General features: G+C 38.0%; 1 protein-coding gene across 7 annotated transcripts in view; it reads right to left on the minus strand.

Annotated features, from left to right (window-relative positions):
- Positions 1-12500, minus strand: part of ZFHX4 (zinc finger homeobox 4) — a 149007-nt gene that overhangs the window by 133359 nt on the left and 3148 nt on the right. For 2 of the 7 annotated variants that reach the window (XM_032701679.1, XM_032701660.1), the window contains exons 2-3: positions 8535-8680; positions 7723-7795 (exon numbers count right to left, since the gene is read on the minus strand). The exons of 3 other annotated variants lie outside the window; for them this stretch is intronic. The gene's annotated coding sequence lies outside the window, so the exon portion shown is untranslated. The remainder of the gene's footprint in view (positions 1-7722; positions 7796-8534; positions 8681-12500) is intronic. 2 more of the 7 variants (XM_032701690.1, XM_032701670.1) reach the window with 2 other exon arrangements.

A 12500-nucleotide genomic window follows, 5' to 3' on the forward strand; every position in this document is an offset into this window, starting at 1 on the left:
ACTTGATGTCAGACAAATTAAAATCAAGCAGCCAGCAATTTTGAGTTGAATTTTACATGATCTGCCAGTAACCTGATTACTTTAACTTCAATATCATTACAGGAAAAGTATTTCAAGAAAAATAATTACAAGAATTCCAACAGGAGACAAGCTTAATTGTATTGATTCAAAAGATGCATGTATGCCGAAGGAATAATGTTATCTTAAATCTACAGTTACTATTAAAATTATATTGTCTGGCATGAAAAAGGCAATTTGAGATCAGTGTGTGGAAAAGCAGAGATACAAAACTAACTGAAATAATTATCTTTACACCATTATACTTTAAGCAACAAAATATCAATGTGGAACAACTTCAAGGCATGAAGGTTTGCAGGTTTATTTACTGACTAGTGTATCTATTAGTACCAGGAACAAGTGGAGCTGTCAGGACATAATGAAGGTAAATGATTAGTTAGCACAGAGACTGAGCTCTTCTTCAATGCAATAAGAGTTAATTAAAGTTTACCACCAAACATCAACCAAAGCAGGATGTTGATCAGGTTTCAGCATTAAGTGCAAACAGACAATGGTTGGCAGCAATTAGTGCAGCTATCAAATGACATGCAATTATAATTATACATTTAAAACAGCTAAAGTCTTGTGGAAGGGAGGGAAGAATCCCATCAGCTTCTTTGACTACATACAGTCAAAGTGCAGGAAACAGGTATCAGATATATCACTTCAATATTGTAAATCAATAGAATTAAACAAAAAAAAAAAGGCTGTACAAGCACATTATCTGAAAAAGGACAATTCACAGTACATGAAATGGAAGAAATCTGCAGGTGACTTCTAACAAAGATAAGTACCAGCTAGATTAAATAAATTACTTTGCTGCTGCCACTCACACTGACACGCATAAACAGAGAAGTGTTTGGGATTTAACGGGTGGTGGCTGCCGCTTTACTACATATTTCTAAGCCAAACTCAAGGTTACCTGGTATCTTTAGTCCCTGTGGCCACGTTCATAGCATGAGAAGGCCCAGAAGGACCATGGGCCTGAAGCCCATGAGCATAAAAGGTAGTTTCACATGCTAGCTGCAAGCCTGCTGCAAGGAAACTTGGGCTTCCCAGAGGCAATTGCCTGGTATCTGAGCCACAGCCTAAGGCTCTGCCACACATCCCCTGCTCTCCACTCTGTCCAATAAGCATGTGCACTAATTCTGCCTGCTCCCAGATTTATGCCCAAGTTTTGGGAAAGGAAAAGGAAGTGAAAGCTTTCCATGGACAAACACTGTGCATTGCACAGTAGCGATGCAGACACGCTAATAATCCAGAGCACAGCGTGGGCTGGTGCTGTCTGCTGACACGCTCTGCTCCCTTTCGAAGGCCTTGCGTAATGGTGGCACCTACCAGATCAGTGATACGATGGGGCCGATAACAAACTTAATCTTCTTCTCAGCCTTCCATTAAAACCAAAGGAAATATGGTAAACTTGCAGCAGCACCAAACAAAGGAAAAATTGCTCATAGCCCAGTGCTGGCAGTCTACTGAACCCCCTCAGCATGCATCTGTAAAGCCAAAACCCCCAGTTCTGTAGTACTGAACACAGGTAAATATTCCTTCCACAGATAAACAGCCATTAGTAACTGGTATAGCCAGACAGACAATTAGCTAAACACATCTAGTATTAGGACAATTCTCAGTAACTTCTCCACACACTGAAGATGGAATAACTCGCGCCCACTGACTCCTCTTGGGCTGGCATAGTGCAGGTAATGGGATTACCTGATTAAACACCTGGTTCACATGAGCTGAATAGATCTGGCAAGTAGGATGCCCACCTGAAAGAATTAATGATTCAGCATTTTTATGGACAATGCAGCGGGGAAAAGCACCCTGCTCTTCCTAGGTATGTAACAGGAAGCAAGACAAAGCTTTCCAGAAGACAAGTAGCAGGTTTCCAAGAAGGCTAAGCTGTGACAAATTAAAACCCAGTGATGAGAGGGGCAAAGGGGTTAGATAGTAGGATTCACTGCTGAAGGATACCACTGAAATTGTGAATATATCAAGGTTAAAAACAGAATGGAAATTGGCTGCCAAAATTATCCAGAGTTATCGTAATGAATGTGAACAAAACAAAAACAAAAACTGTAAGGGATATTAAATCTTATTTTCCAGGGGACTAAAAAATTTGCATTTGAAATCTTGCCACGGCAGGTATATTCAATAGGTTATCCTACATCTGCCTACAATGATATTTTTCAAAAGCATCTGGTACAGACTAGTCAAAGAGAGAAGAGGCTAGCCATACAAGAATCCCAGTTTGGCAATCAACATGTTTTTGTAGTATGAATTACACCTCGAGCATCTACAGCAGGGAGACTACCCTTATATTTTATTTGAACTAACCCATGCAAAAAGATCATCAGCATCAGTTCATATTTAAATGCTGTGTTAATTTGTACAGTGTCAAATTCAGTAAACCTTCTTTTAAGATTGCAAAGACTGTATTTTTTTTATTCTAGAAGCAAACCCACGTACATACTCAAAATGCATATGTTTTGTTAATATGTTGGCTACCAATTGTGATTTTCATTGGAATGTGTGCACATTCACATTGCTAAAATTATTTTAATAAAATGCTTTACTGCTTTTCATAGTTCCTGGGCTGCAGCCTAGAGCAGTTCTACAGATTTTTTTTCCCTAACAAACCTCATTTTCCCAACTAATTCTGTTATGCTAGGGATTTGTGCACAGAGTTGGCTAATCCCAGTATTTCCCTAGAGCTGCATCTAAGCTATGGCCCACTCCCAGCACAAAAGTGTCTCCAAAAGCCCTTTCGCCCCCTTCAGCACTGATACACTCATTGGTCCTGACATTTTCACTTCAGCCATGACAAATGAGCTGATGGCTGTGATCAGATTGCACACGAGGACTGCTTTATCAAAGACATATCATTAACTCTCATCACTGTCTTCCATTATGACTCTTTTGGTCAAATCTGTTGTGAAAATGCAAGTCAGTTTAAAAACATAACCTAAACATAGCAACAAACAAACTTCATTAAAAAGCAGAAAGAAAACCAGACTCGGACAGGATCAGAAAGAGTCTAGCGTTAGCTAAATGTTTCTCTGGGGATTTAAGTAACTGTACTCAACCTCTGCCCCAGTGCAAACATGGCAGTTGACCGTCTTCGAAAGGTCCCTTCCCCCATTGCAGACTGTGAGCACTACTTTGCCTTTTTTAGAGAAACAAAAATAAAGCAGCAGCCATCAAATATGCCTAAAAACAAAGTCGACCCTTTTTTTTCCTTTTTAGTCTCTGAATCATTTCACATTTCTGTGTGTCTGCTTTTATCAAAATATGTTTCTCAAATAAATCCCTTAAAGAATATAAAATTTTTGTTTGAATCACAGCCACATAATCACACTGTTTTCTGACTCACATTAAAAACACCAACATAAAGCACTGTCTGAAACGGAAATCTCTCAGTTTCCTAAGAATACCACAACCTTTCTGTCAAGTTAGAACCTAAGTTCCAGTTACACGGTTCTTGTTACATCTAGAGGGTTTACAAAGTATATATTTGTTGTAACGTATTCTAGCAATTCATCTGAGAATACACATCTAGCGGAGTCAACTGTAACACAACAGATCTTGGGAATGGAGGTCGTGCTTTGAGATAAAGTGCTATTCACTTTTGGACCATGCAAGAAGCTCTTTATTCCTGTTCTTATTGGCATCAGTTCCCCCTTACCAGAGCAAGAACAAAGCCAAGTGCTCGTGTGAGGTTTATGAATAAATCAGAGGTGAGCCACTTTAAGTGCTGCCCATGATTTCCTTGTTGACAGTGAGCACTTAAACAGGCTTCTATGACCAGCAACTCCTGGCAAACCTTAATGGCTCCTAATCTGTACCCTGCTTCATTTCAGGAAAGAAATTACCTACCCCAGTTTTTCTCAAGTCTTCACCTTTTGGGCAACTCCAGTCCCAGCTTTTTAAGAAATTCACATTTGGGGACTGTCCTGTTTCAATGCCAAGTTTTCATGTAACATGCAACATAAAAATCACCATTTTCTTCCTTGAAAACAAATGACAGCTAATAAAATATTATTACGCTCTGCAGCCTAAGTAATTCCCAGACAAACCATTACACAATTCACTGTTTGTTTAAATTGCACAGATTTTTAAATGAACTTAAAAGATATGTAATATATTTGCCTCCAATTATTAAAATCATGTAAAAAATATGCTGAAAGCAGATTCAACCCTTCTGTACAGCTACAGTTGAAATCAGGAACATTTATAAATCATTACCATTGAATGTATTTTAAAAATTCAAACAGCCTCAAAATCTATTTTTAAATAATGATAACATTGAAAACCAAACTGATTTCAACAGTAAACTCTGTGCTGGGCCAAATAAATCTGGTTCATGACTATTAGAATTCAATTGTAGAAAGACATTAGGTGTTTCAGTATATAGGTCTTTGATGGACAAAACCATTCAGAGACCTATGCTGTTCAATATTAAAGCAGCAGCCTGTGTGGAGAATAGATTTCAACATGGAATGAAATCCTTCATTTTTAAGGTCTCTCCCCCTGCCACAACCCCTCCTCTGTGCCCCGCCCCCCCCCTTTTTGACATGTCACCATCTCCAGATGGCTGAATTGACTCTGTCATAGCTGAGTTATTGCCAAGATCGCAGTTTCTGCTATATTTAAATATTAACATTTTTTTACTCCATTGTCTCTTGTTGCCTTTCCACCCACTCGGGAAAAAGCTGTGATTCCAGCAAGCGTTCCCCTCGGGGCCAGGGGGCAGCTGCCTGGCAGAGCTGACCTGCCGCTGCTGGAATTGCAGCAGGTGCCTCAGTAGATGACACTCTTCTTTGCAAGGGCCTAACCCAAACCTGGGGAAACAGATGAGGTGCAGCACTGGACTTTGGAAGAGACCCTCAGTCAAAACTGGAAACTGCCACAATACTGGAGAAACCACCCATTAAGCAGGAGAAAAATTCACAGGCCAGACCAGTTGGGACTTAAAACCCCAGTGATACTGGAACTAAAATGTCTGTCCCAGTGCACCAGCTGATGACCCAGTGAGAAATCATATTTTCCCTCCCTACAGAAATCAGTTGTTACTGCTGGAAAAAGTCCCAAAGCACACTGCTGTGCTGCAGCAGAGTGGTTCGTGGTTTTGTGTGCATGGGGTGACACTTCCCACTCCAGAGATGGCTGCACTGCAATGGCAAAGAAAACGATTTTTTTGGTGACTGGTTCATAAAACTCAAAGGAACTGAGGAATTGAGGGGTGACATATGCCATACAGCTAAATAATTTATTTTAGAAATGCTACATTTTCTTTAATTTAAACCCTTGGTGCTGTAAACAAAATCAATAACCATATTTCAATTAAAAAAAAAATAGAAAAGGACCTGAGTAAACCCCACAGGAGTAAGTTCCCTGTTTAGGAACCACTTTTCACTTAGAACCTTGTTTTCTGGAGTGGGGAAGGCATGTAAAATGTTAGGTAGTAAACAAGGAGAAGCTTATTTGAAGGTGGACAGTCATAGTTTCTCACGCAGAAAAACCACCTGCACTGGAAACTGTAATGTAACACCTGGCAAATCCAAGGATACTTTTCCTTCCTCCCTTTTTATGAAAGCTCCGGCCCTCTGAATACCAAAAATCAAGCGAACCTCCCCAACAAATGAAGGGAAAGAAAGAAGTAATGTTTTTGCTATGAAAAAGAGATTATTCTTATCTGTTACACTACCATCTTCTGGAACAAGTGTGGAAATAACTGGGATTACTCCAGGTTTCCATCAGTGCCCCAAACACTGGAGCACTACCAGTGACAGGTGCCTTGTCATCTCAGATTAGGTGAATTTATAAGGCAGCCTCAGTGTCAAAACAGGGAGGAGCAAGCCTTCAGCAGCTTCAGCCTCTCACAGATCCTCAGCTCTGCTTTACATGGTAAAAGGAAGGAAATTGACCCCCCGCTCCAGCCTCTCTGGAAAACCTCTTACAGACCCCTCTGGTGCCTTCTGCACTAAGCATATCACCTTAAAAAATGGAAACTGTAGTATAAAAAGAGGAGATGAAACCTTTTTGATTTTATAGGATTATTGTCAACTGGTAACTACATGTCTGATTCTTTATCTACTGATATCGAAACTGCCAGTCTTGCCAGTTTTACACCCATATTGCTCCTTTAATTTCAGAGCAGTTATTGCTGATTTAGTTTGAGGTGAATGGCAAGAATCTGGTTCTTTTGGTTTTATGTGTCCTAGGCACACATCAACTCAGGCATTTTGTAAGGATTCTCTGTTGCAGAAACAGAATGTTTATCTATTTAAATACAGTTTTAAATTTATATCTAGTGTATGCATCACTTGTTCCGCAGACACTGCTGCACTCTACACGGTAAATGTTTGTTTTGAGACTCACCACGGTCTATCATGTACATACAGCCTTTAGTTTGTGAACTATTGACCTGAAGGACTATAACACCTTCTTAGGAGCTGGGACAACTGATCAGATCACAGTAAGTACAAAAAGTATGCTAGATTTGTCTGTAAAGAGATCCCAGTTTCTCAGTGTCTTTAAAAATGTTCTCAAAAATACCAAAGGCAAATAAAATATAATTTGGACAAATTACAGTCTAAATATATCTCTTGCTCTCTCCTTTTTTATTTTTTTTTTAAATTGAAAGCTCATTCTGAGTAATGTCAACATAAAACAGAGTGTTTTGGTATGGCAAACTTTTATTTTGATCATATAACTTAGTTGAACCATTCCTCACAATATTTTGTTTAAGCAGAAAAAGTAATTCCTCAACAAACCTGCCATGTTTCAGTCTGGTACAAACTTTTCTGGTTAGTTTGGAACATGGCGAAAGCTGCAGTAATAATGAAAATACTGGTATAAAACAGCTATAGAGTGACTATTAAAAAAAGGAAGAGTGACATGTATTAAAGAGTAAACCTCCTGCTTTTATTTATGCAAAACCAGTTTATCTCTACAGGTCTGCTGAATACCACTATCAATAAATTGTTTATTACCCTTTCAAAAACAACAAATCTCAACAACAACCAAAAAGAATCTACTAGGTTTGTTTTACCTACTAGATCAAAGCAACTCATATGTGTCTTAGTTTCTCCTATCTGTGCATCTGTTAAGATAAACATATTTTGTGTTATATCTTATTCTTTACAATCTTGAATTCCCGTATCTCAGCCTTCTGGGTTTCTGCCCATTCAGTAAGAATGCAGACATCACATAAGTTATTATTAACCCATGTGTTATCCAGTTCTACAGTGGCTGGAACTTTGCCAGAGACAACACATGGTGCTTGGTTAACAATATTTTAAAATATAAATTAATTTATTTTTTAAATTAACACATTTTTCTTATGGAAATACACTAATAAGATCCTCACAGAATGACAGAATATACCCTAAGCCTATTCCTTTAAAAGAAGTTTTAAGGAATTTCATAAAGTTAGCAGCAAAACATACTAAAACCTCCTAGAAGGTCTCTATCTTTGCCTGAAAAGAGAGAATTTTTGTGACTTTATTCTTCCCGAGAACCTTCCACATTTACAGTTTTACTTCATTTATCCATAAGTAATCCTAATTTCTTAGAGGCATCTCCAACTGTTTAAATTTTATCAGAATAATACTGAACTAACAAGCATTTACAAATAAATGCTCTGCAAATTGAAAAAAATACCTGAAACAAGTTAATATATAGTCTAACTACCAACAGTTTTCCACAGTAGCTCTAAATCAGTAATTATGTTGACCTGAAAAAAAAGAGATCCTATTTAATATGCACACATACAAATAATTATTCACACTGCATTTGATTTACATACGTACAAAGGAACCACTTCCCACTTTCAAAAGTGGCTCAACACTTATGGTATTTTAACTGCCCTAATTACTGTTGAGAGAACATAATTAGAAGCACTGATCACATTGTCAACAGCTAACCAGTTGCAGCCCTGGCTGGGGGCCTGATCCTCAGCCCGCTGGAGGCAGAGGGGGCCAGCACTGATTGCAGAAGGAGGCCAAGGCCTTTCTCACCACCTGAATCTACCAGAATTCAAATGTTTTAAACAACGCTGATGCAGTCACGCTGAAAACCCCGCTCCTTACGTGCATGTATCAATTGCTATTTCGGTAAGCTTTCTCTGTTTTCAAAGGCAAACGAACAGAGTAATTTTTTCCCCAGCAAGGCTCCTATACCACTTAAACACTTAGCACTGAGTCAGAATTCATAATTTTTTCCAAAAGAGAAACAGTTTAATAATTAAAACAGATATTGACTAAACCCCGCTTCCTTGAATACCAAACTTTTATTAGATTATTATGTGTTGATGCATAATTTCCATTGGCAACTTTTAAAGCAGCTCTTTCTCTCTCTGCCGGCCCCCCTCCTCCCTCTTTCTTTCCCCCAAGCAAAGTGCTGGGAATCCTCGATACCCAATAGTCAATATTTGGTTTGCCTGTCATGTTCCTGGAGCTCCCCTCCATACAAACCTGTGTTTCTCATCCTTTCACCGCACTGTTCTTGTACGTGTTACTTCACATGATGTTGTAAACACGGGGCATCTTAGCAAGTTGCTAAAATCTGAGCTTCTGCTTGTGTTTTCTCAAGTCTTGGACAAACATAACTTTAGGGAGAGCTGAACATAGGCAAAAAGAAAGAGGAGCCTGCATTTTCATCTTCCTTTCATCTCAGTCATTCAGTCAACCATTCAGTGCCCTATTCAACAGAGCTTTTCATTATGCAAAAAAATGCTAATCCTTTTCCGATGCTTTCACACTTGTATAAACCCCCATTCCTTCGACTGAAAAGCAATTATATCAGTTTACCTTTCTGTCAAAAACAGGATTAATATTCCAATACCAGAATCTCCTTTATTTTCCTATCTTTTGCTTTAGGAAACTAGAGATTATTAGTGGCGGTATTCCTTAGAGCAAGAATATATTATTTTAAATATGATTATTTTAGCCAAAGCAAGAGGGGGAGGGGGAGGCAGAGAAAAAACTTCAGTTGCTGCGGAAACTCTTTTCAGTGACAGAACTGACCTTCCCTTTGCAGAGGCCTGAATAGAATGAGCCTCACTCTGGTCTATTAATCAGAAACAAATTATGAAAGAATGTGGCTGGACTGGTTGACACTATCCTGTCTTGGGAGACTCAGTAACAGCCTAGTAACAATGTCCTCTTCATGGGTAATGAACAGCCATGACAAATGGGGCAGAGAAACTATTTATTTGCATATGCAAATTCTCACACAAGGGAAACATGTACAAACAAGTGTCATTGTAAGGTGGATTAGGCAAACAACGCTTTCTTTTTAGGACATTCTGCAGCCCAGAACATTAGTCAGCACAATTAAACCAGTCTCCATGGAGACTAATGAAATTTCACCATGGTATGAGTTAAATTAGATAGCTAGTTATGTGTTTTCACAATCCAACTTGAAATCCATTATTGTTTCAGAACAATACAGCAATTGTGCCTGGCTGATCTTTGCCAGCTCAACAAGCTCCTAAGTTGACAATTTGCATATGTTAATATAATTAAGCACTAATTACATGAAACTTGTACATATTCACATGCACTTTCCCTGGGCGCTTCTCAGTTTGAACCTTGTCCAAGTCTTTAACCCTTTGAATGAATTTGGAGCAGCAAGGCTCTGCCTTCTGGGTACAGCCCTAAGGCAGATGCAGAAAAGCTCTTCATTTATAAACACAAAGCTTAACCTGGCTTCTCATATTTCTATCAACAGGCTAGAAAACATTTTTGTATGTGGTGGGGTAGGAGAAAGACGGGGGGGGGGGAAGCTGGATTGGAAGTTCTTTAGAGACCCAGCTCTGGTAGCCTTTTTGCATATGAAAACACAAATATTTACCCACATAACAGGTTACAAACACGTGTATTGCCATTGTCACAGGGTTTTCAAGAACTGAATAGTCAAAAACTAGATTGCTTTTTACATCTGTGCTCTCAGATCCACAAAAATGGGAATGAGAAAAGGAAAAAAGAGCAAGCAGTAACTAATGAGCTTTACATAAATATACGCAGAGGCAATTAAGCAGTGTTAATTACTATGACAGCAGTTAATTGAATATAATTAGATATTTTAAGCTACTGACTAAGGCATAGTTAAGATTAATTTTATCGAGATTAATTGTAAATAAGAATAGATTAACTGTGTTTTGACAGGCATAAAAAGTAGATCTGCAAATTAACTAGGAGAGCAGAAACTACCACAAAATCATATATTATCTTAATGTCACACCTCAGAATCATCTGCTCAATAAACATGACTTTTCAAACCCAAACAGACAGGAATCTTGAAGAAAAACAAACAGCTTGCAGAGATTAAAGAGCCTTTTGTCCTTTTTCATGTGCATTTCTTTTAGCAGACTAAATTAAGCGAGTCTGGTGTACGTTTTTAGGAAGGAACATTTCACACTGAATGGAAAAAATGTTCTATCACATATGAAATTCATGCAGCTGTGCGGAACTTGGTCCAGATGGTCTAAGACTATAAAACAACACTAAATGATAGACAGTAGGGCCTTCCCAAGATTATGTGATAAAATCATAACCTCATATTTTGACTTAAATTTTCTGTCATGTATTGTTTCCTTCCAAATCAGATAGCTCCATTTTAATTTTTAACTGATCCTGAATATTCAATGGAAACTCTTAATAAACATTACTGATAAGCATCTGAGCAGAAATCATAAAATGCCCCTTAGCTTCATTAAAACAATGCTGAATTTGAAGTGCAGAAAACAGTGTCCTGCTTCTACCACAATACTAAACCGTCCACACCACTTGGCTTAGCTTAAATAGGTAAAAAATGCCTGATTTTAAAAATGCTTCAAAGAAAAGTCAAAACACATTCTACCAGCAGATTAATTCATGCATGTTGCTTAAGAAAATTAACAACAAGGCTGAAGAATGCTGAACAAATCACTAATAAGAAAGGAGCTTCAATTGATTTTGAAATAAATCAATAGATGATTAACACAATATTTTTAATGCAGTAGAATGTATATATATTATATAAACATATACATTATATTTTCAATACCTTTTTAGCTCTTAATCGAACAAGGGCTTTACAACAGTGAGCATGTCCCTATATTGACTATCAACTTCTCTGGAATGCCTTTAGTCTCTTATAACAAAAATCCAAAAAACAGTCTGTGAAACAAGGCTACGACAAGCCATTCTGAAGTGAAAGATTTTAAATCATCCAGCCTCTTCTAATAGACTTGAGACTTATTGAGGTAGAAACCATAAAAAATGAAGAAGGGAAATTTAATCCCTGAAATATTGATTTGCACATTAATATCATATAGGCAGAGGGCAATTTGGCTTCATGGAAATGACACATTGTCGACCCTTGGTGAAGTCAGAGCCAATCTAACTGCTGAACATGTCTGAATCTCAAGAGTTATTAAGGGCTTCCCTTCTTGCCTTTATGACTTTTCTTCAGCCTACCAATGCAATCTTAAATGTATTATCTTTAAGAAATAATTGTAAAACCTCAGGGGTTTTCCAGTTAATGGAAGGGAGGCTAAACCACATCAGATTCTGAAATGCAACATTAAACCCTTGCAATCAACAAAACCACCTCAATTCTCATCCATCCAGTGCAGGATCTAATATTGTTATTAGAGATAATCAAATTTCATTGTGTAAATTTAGGCTTATGGTCAGAATGGAAGCAGTAAATTCTGCAATATTAAACAGTGATTTTTCTCAGCCCCCTTTATATGTTCTTTGATGGTGCACCATCTTTACAAATAAACCTAAACTATTCAAAAATTGAGGAATACAACTGTCACCCTATTCTGAAAGATGCATGCAATGCCATTTACCATCTCCACAGCTTTCCTTTAGTTTTAACTTGATCTAGCGGATAACTTTCATTTTAGAGAATAATAAAGCAGTATCACTGCATAAACCACACAGCAGGTACTATTACTGTGACTTACACAGATGGTTTACCTGACCTTTCTTTGTTCCTTGGGTAGGTTTCACTTTTGCAGATTTACGACTTTTCCCTCTATATTTCATTGACCCTCTATGTTCATTATCATAAAAATGAAAACTATTGAATACATGTTTATGTTGGCAAAGTCCTAAAAGCCCACGACTAAAGGATAAAGAGATGCTACAATGCACTGTGTGGATCTCTAGATCGTACACTATAAATATTCAAGCACAGATAGCACGAATAACTGAATAATCCTGGTGAGCCCCAGCTCTGGAGCCAGGTGCAAGAGGTTAAAACAGCTGGCTAGCCATCTTTTATTTTGTGTGCCTTCCTACCGGCTGAAACCGCAAACCCTGAAAACTAGCAGATATTCCCTCAAGGTTGATAGTCTGATTTTTTTCATTTCAACCAGTTTAGTAGGATCCCCCAGTCGAGAAAAGAGAGAAACTCCTTAAATACAGGCAGTTGAATAGGAAGTG

The sequence above is a fragment of the Chiroxiphia lanceolata genome, chromosome 1 (assembly GCF_009829145.1).
Source record: "Chiroxiphia lanceolata isolate bChiLan1 chromosome 1, bChiLan1.pri, whole genome shotgun sequence".
Classification (NCBI taxonomy): domain Eukaryota; kingdom Metazoa; phylum Chordata; class Aves; order Passeriformes; family Pipridae; genus Chiroxiphia; species Chiroxiphia lanceolata.